This window comes from Delphinus delphis, chromosome 13 (assembly GCF_949987515.2).
Source record: "Delphinus delphis chromosome 13, mDelDel1.2, whole genome shotgun sequence".
NCBI classification, from domain to species: domain Eukaryota; kingdom Metazoa; phylum Chordata; class Mammalia; order Artiodactyla; family Delphinidae; genus Delphinus; species Delphinus delphis.
This window is the reverse complement of record NC_082695.1, coordinates 70,587,036-70,599,251: the sequence shown is the minus strand read 5'-3', so window position 1 is coordinate 70,599,251 and position 12,216 is coordinate 70,587,036. Positions and strand designations below refer to the sequence as shown.

The 12,216-nt window shown below is 40.9% G+C and overlaps 1 protein-coding gene across 9 annotated transcripts in view; it reads left to right on the top strand.

Annotated features, from left to right (window-relative positions):
• The window catches only part of TCF4 (transcription factor 4), a 360,227-nt gene that overhangs the window by 46,694 nt on the left and 301,317 nt on the right, over positions 1-12,216 (top strand). The gene's annotated exons all lie outside the window — the stretch shown is intronic.

Genomic DNA, 12,216 nt, shown 5'->3' with positions numbered 1-12,216 from the left:
CTGTTATCTTCTTAGAACAAGATGTAAACATCCAGAGAGGATAAAGGAAACCATCTTTGTATCTGCTGTTTGTGGATGGATCACTGCATAAGATATGCCCAGCCTTGCTCTAATAGATCTATTGCTTCACTTTGAATTTAGTATTCAGGGTAAGGTGCTGGTGTAGCACTAGGATGACCAACATTAAAACAAGTCCTGGGTGGGGGGCTTCCCTGGTGGCGCAGTGGTTGAGAGTCCGCCTGCCGATGCAGGGGGCGCCAGTTCGTGCCCCGGTGCGGGTAGATCCCACATGCCGCGGAGCGGCTGGGCCTGTGAGCCATGGCCGCTGAGCCTGCGCGTCCAGAGCCTGTGCTCCGCAACGGGAGAGGCCACAACAGTGAGAGGGCGCGTGTACCGCAAAAACAAAAACAAAAAGTCCTGGGTGAACCTGGACAGTTTGTCACCCTAATCTAGGATCCTTTCCAGAGATCAAAGAAATCCTTTAAAACTTTCCTACTGTATAGCCTGCGGGCTTAGGCACCAACTGTGGTGTTATACTGAGACTTCTTCCTTAGGACATGTTTTCATATATTCAAACAGCAAAGATAAATAACCATCTGTTTAAAAAGAGGGCCTTGAAAGGATCCTAGTCCTATCGGATAGGGAAAATATCCCCAACCAGTGAGAAGGTCTAGAAGCATCATCAAGACTTATTTGGGGGGGAATAGTAGATTATACTTCTAGAACTACATTCAGTATTATTGTGACTGGGCTGGAAAACCCTCAAGAATACATTTCATATTGATGTTATTGTAGACATCTGTGAGGCAAAGCAGAGCATACGCATTTACCAGCAATGCAAATTGAATGAGCGAGTGGCAACAAAATCACTCCTAACATCTTTGCCCTTTTTTTCTCTTGATTTGAACTAAAGACATATGTATGGACTCGAAATCCAGACTAGCAAATGAGGGTCCACCATCACGATAACCATCTCACCTGGGTGACTTACCATGTGCTTATAGGAGCAGTGGATTCTCTTGAATTAAAATATTTATCACTCTTGGCTAAGTCTCATAGCAGCCTGGGAGGTGAAGTGGAGGTGCTGGTAAAGAAGGACATCCAGTAACCTGTCCTGCAAGTGACAAAATACCCACCAGCCCCTCCAAACACAGCTTCTGAATGATGCAAACTTTTAAAAATTCTTAAGATCTTTGGCCACTACAGCTAATATAAAGACCCACCCCTTAACACACTCATACACACATGCACACACGCACTTTTCACTGTTTTATGGGCATGAGAATCTCCTATTATTAACAGCACACAATTCAAAAAGCTCGGCAAAAGAGGAAGGAAACAGTTGAGAAAGGAAGGTAGTGGCCAGAAAGCTTGTTTTCAGTTTTTGCAAAAATTGATACCATAATACTGTGCTTTTTCTTAAAGGTTTTCATGTCAGAAACTGGAAGTACTTTCAAAAGCAGGATGGGAGACACAAAGAAAGAATGCTCTGGTCCAAATTTATTGAGTTGTACCAGCAGTAAAACACAAAATGTAGACTCCCCAGAAATTTTAAAATATTGATTTATTACTTATGTCCTCAGTCTTTGGAAATCTGTCTTGTGGTAATTCCAATAATATGAATCAAATACAGCATTCTGCCATAGGTCTTATATGGTGGGGCAGCATTCCAATAACTATAAATGTTATATTTTCTGATACTTATGTGTGAATAATTCTTTGTGTTGACTGCAGTTATGCTTTTGCAGAGTCACTAGTTTTTGAAAGTCTTTGTATGTTTAGGGTGCACTAGGTTACTGTAATTATACTCACTCTAATTCTGTTCTTTTGTAGCTGTGTTCCTATAGTGCTATGATATTATGACCCGAAGCTGAAAAGAGGTTTTAAGAACTTACTGTTGCTCCCCCGCCTTGCCTCCCACATTCTTACAGTTGTTACATACAAATACATTTTTGAATATTGGAAGAGTAGAATTTCTAGAACTTTCAAGAGTAGTATTTTTTTCTGTTCTTCACAGCAGGAAAAAAATGGACTTACTAATCGTTTAAATAATTTTGAGGTCTAGGGACTACTTGAAACATGAATAATGAAAAATAGTGCAACTCTAGCATTTACATTGGGGCCAGATTAGTCTGCTAAAAAGTATGAAGTACAGTTTTTTGTAGAATATGTCTTAGATTGAGAAAGTGGAAACATTAAAAAAAAATGCTTTACTGAGATCCCTTTATGGATTTACTGGTTTGTTCTCATTGATCATTGGACCGTTTCTAGATGTAAAATATTACTATCTTGAAATTACTATAGATTCTATTACTAAGACCAAGTGCATGTTTATTTTAATAGCCATTTTCCTTCTGATTTTTAATACTGAAACTCCTACAGTGCCTTCAACTAATGATTTGTGTAACTCTCTACCTATTAATTGGACCAAGGCATAAGTTTGTACACAGTATATTTTTCTCTTTTCTATTCCACATTTTATTTCGGCTTCAATTAGTGTGTACCTTGAGCAAAAAATGAGGTGATTTTTGTTCTTTGTTTTAGAATTTGCCATTGAGAAAAATATGTCTTATTGCCACTTTTCTGAGTTGATCTAGTAGGGTTCACAAACAGTGAAAAGAATAAGAAAAGTCGTTTTGAGGGCTTGATAGTATTATAAGTTCCTTCCTTACAATAATCAGAAAAAAGAATGAATACTACTTTTGTTTCTTATAAGGCAGTCTTGAAAATTTCTGCTTACATATTTTCTGTTACTTGTATCTTAACTAACAGAAGAATGACCTCTACCCTTTTCCCATTTTAGTGTAGAAATTGGATTCATCGTGGACTGCTAAGGTTTTCTCACCTTGAAAATTTATGGCAGGACCTTATGTCTTCATGTGCTGAAGCCCCTGTAAGAGTTTGCTAACTCATGACTTAAATACCCCAGCAGAGATCACATTAAAGTTGAAAAATGGGGAGTTCCTGCCCTGAAATACCATATATTGAGACTATTTCTAGCGGATTACTGGGAGCAGTGTCTCAGGAGCTGTGGTGTCATTGGTAGTCTTAATGCAGGTTATAGCTCCGTTGCTCAGCCAGCATGTATTGGCTCTGGTGAAGTCCCTTCATGGAGAGTTGTGCTTTGGGGAAGGAAGCAGAACCTCAGTTTCCCCACCTGTACGGTGATGATAAGAATTCCTTGTGCACATTTGTTGTGCGAATGGATGAGACACACTAGACTGGTACAGAGTTGCTGTTCTCTGTTAGTCTTTTTTTTTTTTTTCCCCACTCATTCACCCCTGTGTGTGTGTTTTTTTTTTAATTCTGTCAATATCCATTTTTTTCAAGATTACTTAAAAAAAATTATTTATTTAGTTTTGGCTGTGTTGGGTCTTTGTTGCTGCGTGCAGGCTTTCTCTAGTTGCGGTGAGCGTCGGCTACTCCTAGTTGCAGTGTGTGGGCTTCTCACTGTGGTGGCTTCTCTTGTTGCGGAGCACGAGCTTTAGGCGCTCAGGCTCAGCAGTTGTGGCTCCTGGGCTTAGTTGCTCCGCGGTGTGTGGGATCTTCCTGGACCAGGGCTCGAACTCGTGTCCTCTGCATTGGCAGGTGGATTCTTAACACTGCACCACCAGGGAGGTACCCACCCCTGTGTTACTGTGTTCACATGCTCACAGGAATGTAGTGAAATATAAAATAACATCACGTTTTTTTCTCTTTTCAGGCTTAATATTTTTTAGTGCAGTTTTAGGTTCACAGCAAAGTTGAGGGGAAGGTTCAGAGATTTCCCATATACCCCCTGAACCCACACATGCACAGCCTCCCCCATTATCAACATCATGTGCCAGAGTGGTGCATTTGCTACCGAGGATGAACCTACATTGACCATAGTCACCCAAAGTCCCTAGTGTGTATTAGGGTTCACTCGTGGGGTTCTATATTCTGTGGGTTTGGACAAACGTATAATGACATGTATCCATCATATAATATCATTATATGATGATATATTATATCATTATAATATCATTCAGAGTATTGGCACTGTTCTGAAAATCCTCTGTGCTCTGCATGCCCTCCCTGCCACCTTCCCTGCCCGCAACCACTGATCTTTTTATTGTCTCCATAGTTTCGTTTTTTCCAGAAGGTCATATAATTGGAATCATGTAGTATGTAGCCTTTTCATATTGCCTCCTTTCACTCAGTCATATGCATTTAAGGTTCATAACATGATCTTAAAGCTAGAGATGTGATAGATTTCACAGTCTTGCAAAAGGGCTTTTTCAACTGAAATCTACATTTCCTTTGAGAAGAGTCCTGACTGGCTTGCGCAAAGAGCCCTAGGGCCATGGGAAGGAAAGAAGGCAACTCCTAACTTTTAAGTCCCAACTCCTGCTCTGCTGTGGCAGACAGTGGGAGAGTCTGGGTGGACAGCCTGGTGGTCAGAAACCGAAGCCTTCTCTTTCCAGGAGGAGGGAGGAGAGTGGGGGGGCGACTGACCAGGAAGTGGGGAATCTTAGAGTGTCCGACTGGTTCTTCCATCTCTTCTGTAGACACACTGCCACTTCCTGAGTTATGTGTCCCCTGCTCAGTAAAGCATCCACGACGCCCTCACTCTTCCCAGCACTTACCTAGCTGACCTATTTACGCATTCCTTTCTCGTGTGTCTGTGTCCTCGCCCCTCCACGCCTCTGTGTGCGTTCCTTTACTGCATCCTCAGTGCCTGGCACAGTGTAGATGCCCAGCAAACATTTTCTTAAAAGAAAGAACAGAGGAACAGAGAAGGAAAGATGAGACATCAAAAAGTGGGGGAACATTGAGGAGGAAGACAGAAATAGGGCCATGGAAGGTGTAGTCTCGGACCTCTTTGGGCTCTCAGAAAATTATTGGCACTGAAGGGATTTTGTTAATGGTCATCATTGAACAAATTATGCTTGCACCATTCTTGTGTGTTGGAGGGTGCCCAGACATCGTTACATGGAAATTCACAAACGTTTCCTTGTGAAAAAGTCCATCAGGGTCGGAGAAGGTCTAGGGAACTTATCTTTGAAGATATTTTCTCATGAATTTCCAGCCCAGACTTACAGCTTTCAGGGGCCAGGGCTGCTAGGTGATCTTGAGAGCAGCTGGAAGGGCTCTAATGGGGTCCAGCTGTGTACCCAGAGAACACACCTTCTCAGGATAACATTAACCGCGTAGAACCCTGCCCTCCCTGGTTTCCTCTGGGCTTTATGGGTCCCCGTGGTCTTTTGCATTGATCTTGCATTTTCAGATTTTATAGCAATTCTAAGCATGTGAAGGGTACATATTTGCTCTTTGATGTTCCCTTTGATAGAAGCCAGAGTGCTTTACCTGTGCCTGTGTTTAATAATGATGGGGGGGGGGGTGGGTCACGTGCCCCGCAGCAGAACACTTCCTGGGGAGGCTGGTTTTGTGTGCAGCTCTTTTTTTGTTTTTTCGGATTTTTTGAGGTTGTTGATGGGCAGGCTTTAATCAGGTGTTTCTTGTTTTATTTTTGAAAATGAAGTGTATTAAAGGTAGACATGTTATCCTGCTGGTGTTTTGTTTTGTTTTTTCATCACATCTTGTTCAGTGGTGCTACTTGATAGAAAAGGGTAGAATGGGAAGCAACATAGAGGGGACAGAAATGGCAGTACTTATGTAACTAAGTGGTGTTTGTGATTTCCTATGTTTTCCCCATATTTTATCTTTGTCTACATCCCAGTTAGAAGGCAGTTATCGTATCTCCATTTTTCAGGTGGGAAATTTAAGTCTCCTGAATTTTAGAGACATGCCCACTGGTGGTTATTGTGGATGGAACCTACGTTGGAATTCAGGGCTCTTACCCTATATACGTGACAAAATACAGGGTGATCCTGGCGTTCCTGTGGACTCTTTCAAGGAGTAAGTGGACTGGTTGCCTTTTCTGAGTAGAGCTCAGTATATAAATGGAATCATAGGATGTTAAGATTAGAAGGGCCTTTGATGGGACCATCCATCCTCTCTAAGCTGGCATTCCCTCTTCTGCAAGCTTGCCACATGGGTGACCAAGCTAGGCTTGGATATCTTCTTTATTTATTTATTTATTGGCCACACCGTGCGGTCTTTAGTTCCCTGGCCAGGGATCTAACCCGGGCCCCTTGCAGTGAGAGAACCGGACAAATCTTCCTACGATTATGTTCAGCAGCACTTACCAGAGGTGCTTACCTTACGGTTTTCTGTCTTTGTTTGTCTTCAGCCTTCCTTGGCCACCAGCCTCCAAAAGAAATCAGCTCCCTTGTATCCTCCCTTTAATTTGGAAGAGCAGCGCAAGGTCCCCTAAACAGCCCCTTAGAAGCAGGTGTGCTTAGCAGACGGCACCTGAGGTTTAGGATCTGAAGTCTAGCCATGGCGTGTTGGTGATGAGGATGTGATGGCGATGATTATTAGCTCCTTAACCCACCTTTAACCACATCGTTAGAATTGACAGTTGTTTGTTAAAGACTCATTTCATAGGGCGTAGAAGAAAAATTTTTTTCTAAACAAGTATGCGATATTATTTTCTCTATGTTTGAATATAGTATTAATTGGTCATGGCTGATGTTCATCCGACTATGAAAAGTGTGTTTGTATTAGTTGTTTCAAGAGCATTTTTTATTCTTAAACACTAAAGAACTCTATAATAAATCGTGGAAAATGGAACACACCCAAGGGCAATTTATAACTTTTCTAGGCTTTATTGATGTCCTTAGCCATCCAGTGAAGACTGGAGTCATTCACATGACAGGCAGGAGAGCACAGGCACCATTGATTCATTTGTTGATTATTGGTTACAGAGAATTGAAGCCTATTAGCTCTGATACATTACTACTCACAAAAGAGTGGTGGCCATATTAGTAGAAAAATTATCTAATATGTTCATGCATAATATATACATAAATATGGATGTATGTATGCATATTTATATTTCTAAGTGTATATATCAAAACCATGACTTGGAAAGCTTAATTCTATTTGCTGCCTTTTGGGGACTCATAAAGTAACTTTTAATTGTTCTCCTCCCTCCATTGTCTATTTATTGAATCCGTTCTCCATGCCAACCATAGTGCTAAGTGCTGGGAATGAAAAGATCAATAAGACACAGTCCCTGCCCTCAGGGTTGGAAGCAAATACTTATTATCTAGCTTGATGAGTGTTACAAGAGACTTATATAGAAGATGCTCTGGTAGCCCGCTCCGGGAAAACACCTACTTTGTCTGTGAAAGGCAGTCAAAAAATTACCCAGAGAGCATCATTTGCATTCTAGTGGTAGTTTCATAGAATGTCTGTTTCAAGAGGGCCCTTCCCTGCATTTTTAATTTTTATTAGTTATAATTTCTTCAGGCTTCTGTCCAAAAATGTTTGCTGTTAATTCTGAACACTGATGTTCATGTGTTTTTTTTTTTAAGTGGGTATCTTTTTCATTTCATGTTAGTTCCCTCCTGGCTTTTAAATCTATTAAAAAATATTTTTATCCAGATCTAATTTCTGCAACTTTTAAAAAACTTTCCGAGCAGTCACCTCCTGACCCTCTTTTCCCCTTAGCTACTCCCCCCCCCTCCCAGGGCCATCTCCCTTTCTTTAGAGCCCCCGCATAATGCTATTCCTTTACAGTCCAGCCATCTGCCTGTTTTAGCCTCTTCTTCACTCTCTCTGTTTCTTCTATATAGATTTCCCCATATGTCTGCTTCTTCCTTTATCCACAAGTCCAGACACTCCTCCATAGCTTTCTTACCACCCCATCCTGGTGTCCCGTCTGTTCATAAATAACTCTTTCATCCGCTTTGGATCTCCAACCCCCCACTCTTTCTAAAAAGAGTGTGCAAATAAACCTGAGGTGCTCGGAGCCAAGATGTACAGCATAGTTGTGATTCAGAATAGACTGCCTCCTTCCCGTCACCTGTTTCATTCCCGACTCTTCGTGGCTTGCCTTCTTTGTACATTTCTCCACGATTTCTGCTCAATTCTGGTACAGTGCGACGTGCAAAGTTATTTAACGTCTCCACGAGAAAGTTTTGGCCCCTTCCTTGCAATACCGTTTTGCCCTAACCGGTTACTCTAGCTTTCTGGGCTGCCTAGTGGTCGCTGTTTTCGGAGTTAGTCACATTTGAACCTTTTGTTCTTCTGAAATTAATGTAATGTGTCAGAAACAGCAGTCTCCCTGCCCTGGTGCTTGGAAACCTGAAACTTTCTGGATATGTTCTTTTGCAAATCTGAGTTCTATAATGTGTGCCACAAAAGGAGTGTCACAGAATAACCTGCAGAGATGGTACTGTTGCGGGCTGTCTGATGTTCTAGATGTTTAAAACGTCCCACGTCCTCCTCGTAGCATCCTGTGCTAGTGACAGTGTCTTCCTTCTCTCCGTTCAAGAGTAAACATTGGCAATTTGCTTGCCTTTAGAAATGTGTTACTGTAACCATCGCAAAGTTGTTAGTGTTTTTTGTTTCTGGTGTCAGTGATAATTTTACTCACAGAGTCCCCGCAGACATTTAGCTCAGCAGGAAATAATCTAGGTAAGATTGCCTTGAAAATTGATCTAAAAAAACAGGAAAGGCTAACTCTATTATTCCCTTTATTTAAAGAAGAAATCTGAGGTATAACTAACTTGATTATGTGGTGTAACTAGCGAGAACTAGTAATAAGTTAGGCCATGGCTAGGACCTCATTTACTCTCTCTCTTCTCCTTCCCTCCCTCTGTCTAAAAGAAGTCAGGGATTAAAGTGGTGCACACTGTATTTCAGGAAGGGTGAAATGTCATGGTGAAAAATGAAAGATGGAACTGTTTACTCCTGAGATGCTGAGAAATGTCAAAACTCTGTAGCTCTCCTAGAGCCCTTGGGAAGCTAAATATTTTACCAGTAACAAAATCAAAAGTCTCAAAAGAATTAGGCATTTCGTCTCAAATGTCTCTTACTTTCCAAAGAGTTCTCTTTGTTTATATTCAAGGAAGAGGTTTTCACTGCAACAATAACATCAGAACTTTAAAAAACAGTGAAAACCACAACAAAAACACATATTGCCGATTTAGATTCTTTTGGGAATTTAAAGCCAATCAATAATGAGGAAATGTGAATGTCTTGGAGAAATTTAGCTCAGGGTCAATATTCCTTTAAAGACACTAATGCTTCAGCCAGTTTGTTTAATTGTTTAGCTGTTGTTGAATTTCTGTGGATTCTGATCATTAGATGTGCACAGATCCAAGTTTGTGGCTTATATATAATTTTGGTTTTATATTTTGTCCAATGTGAAGGTAAAGGCGGTCAAAAGGTACAAACTTCCAGTTACAGAATATGTGGGTCTTGGGGATGTAACATACAGCATGGCAACTGTAGTTAATAATACTGTATTGTATATTTGAAAGTTGCTAAGAGAGTAGTAGATCTTAAGAATTCTCATCAGAAGAAAAAAATCTAGCTATGTGAGATGCTAACTAGACTTATTATGGTGATCATTTCGCAATATATACACATATTGAATCATCGTGTTGTACACCTGAAACTAATATAATGTTGTGAGTCAGTTCTATCCCAATTAAAAAAAATGTGCTCTTACAGTACATTTCAGACTCAGGAAGATTAAAAATCACCAATCATTTAAGAACAGTTGTCGGTCATGAACAAAGTTCTAACTGCAGCTTATTTCCAGATTTATTGACTGTGTACGGTGTAGTGTAGCTGCCTCTGAGCTGTGAACTAGATCTGAATGGATTGGATTATGGTGATGGTTTTGAATTTGTGTGAGTAGTACTAGAATGAAGTTCTGAACTTCCTTTTTATTAAATGATGTTTTTCTTACCCATACCAAATTACTTGCCAAACATCAGATATCTAAAATCTTATTAATAACCATCCTCCAAAGCATCTGTTCTTTAAGTGTGCACAGACTATCACGCATCTTACAGATCACAGAGAAAATATTTCTTTGCTCGTGGAGTTGCAGTGGTCAGGGAAGTAGCAGTCTTGGGTGTCAGATTTTTCACCTTCAGCCCTCTTACTCTGCTAATTGGAATCATATGGTCGTACACTTTGGGTTTTTTTGAAACAAATTTCTAAAGATCCAGCGAAATAGTTTCAAGGTTACCTTCAAGCAGGTACAAATATCTTAGCTCTTGCTTCTTGATGTTTTCTTCTGAATTGGCTTTGGTCTGTGGGAGCTTAATTAGTTCAGGCTCAGGGCTCTTGATTCACACTGAGGGTGTGTCTGTACTTAACACTTGTATAATAAAAAATACATTTTTGCCCTCATTTCTGGTGTTTTGTTTGTTTGCCAGTTTTAATTTTATCTTGGCGACGGGAAATCTTGAGGAAGGCTATGGTAAAAATTTTGAGGATTTTCAGGTTTGGATTTACCTCTACTGCCCCAAAAGACATCTTGTGCAATAACTTCTATATTTCATCCCCTTATCCTGTATTTATTGAGTGCTTACGATATACATGGCGTTGTGCTTTTTAATTGCTGGTACCCTGAATATGTAGAGAAAACAAATCCCTCAGTGTTCACTGTGTGTTTGGAGTATCATCTGGCTGAATCTGCCCCCGAGCTCTCTAGGATGATGAATTCCAACCATCGATGGTGTTTACAGGTCTCAGAAGAACCAGAAATGTGAATCTGATATCTGCTGACTCAGTATTTCCCAGTCTCTGAAGGAATGCATTTATATTCATATGAACAATACTGATTTTCTTTCTGGAGAGAAAACAGTCATGTTTTGACTTTATCATGGGACGGAGATACTTACAGATTCTGTTGCTGCTAGAGGTCCTCTTATCTCTGTTCATCTGATTTAGAGGAGCCCCTGTTTGACCCACCGGGATAGTGGTAAATCTGCCCTTGCATTTTTATAGACGTATATGTGAAGGTAGTGTTGGTTATGGGGTCAACGCTGCCTTAATGGTTCAAGATAGAGTGAAGGGTCCTGTGAGGTCTCGCTGGGCTGCAACTTTGTAGCCTAGGTGGTCAAGTGAGACCCATGCCTGAGGTCATCTGCCTCCCCCCTTATCTCATTTCTCTACTCCGTTGTTTGTAGGAAAACATGTCTGAGAAGTATGCAATTCTAAGTTGCCTAGGTCTAGAGTGAACTAGATCTGCTGAGACTCTGGGGAGAGTTTGGTTCTAGCGTGTTGGTGGATTGAGCCTGGACCAGGGTTCTTGACTTGGGGTTCACATATATGTCCATCTTTATATTTGGGGGTGAGAGTCTGTGGAGTTTCTCGGGTTCTCAAGAAGATTCAGGGACCCAAGAAAGGTTGTTACATGCCAGGGAAGAATGCTCAGGATCCGGTTTAGGGTTAGAACTGGCCCCAAACTTGGCCTTCTGTTCATAATTATTTCTGAAAGCTTCAGAGCAACTCAAGCAGTGAAAAAGCCACAAGGATTCGCAAGGCCTTTTCCTAGGCTTGCTTCAGAGATTTTATTTTATTTTAAAATTTTTATTTTATATTGGAGCACAGTTGATTAGCAGTGTTGTGTTAGTTTCAGGTGTACAGCAAAGTGATTCAGTTAAACATACACATGGATCTACTTTTTTAATTCTTTTCCCGTTTAGGTTAATACAGAATACTGAGCAGCGTGCCCTGTGCTATACGGTAGGTCCTTGCTGGTTATCTGTTTTAATTATAGCAGTGTGTATATGTCAGTCCCAAACTCCCAGGTCAAAATTCCCCTAGACCCTCTGTAGAACAGAACATTTCCTTGGGCCTTCCATAGACAAAGACTTATCCAAGACTGGTCTTGCCCCACGCTGTGTTGGAGGTGAGATGAGCTCCAAGCAAGAGAAGGCAGAGAAACCTTTAGGACCAGCCGGATCTCTTGTTAGATAGACAGGTTCACACCTGTGTGCAAGAAAGTGAATTTTTTGTTTGTATTTCCTGAAGTGAGGCATGTTTCTTTCCTCTTGAGGTTCTGTATATACATTGTCAAGTCCACTGGAAATCAAAAGATAGCAAGATAGGACAGGGCTCCTGAGGACACACAAGAATGTGGTATAACTGGTTCACAAAGATGTCTGTCACAATCTTAGCTCAGGCTAAGATCTACAAAGGACACAAAAGTCCTGGAGCAGAGACCTTTGGGTCAAGAGTCTTGACAATGGCTTTACTGTACCTTCAAGGAAGTGAGTTTGCACTTATTAATAATAATAACCATCAGCTCATTTTCTCTTTTCTCATTTCTTTTCTTCCTCTGTGAAACTGGGGTAAGCCTCGTTGTAGAGAGACGCTCAC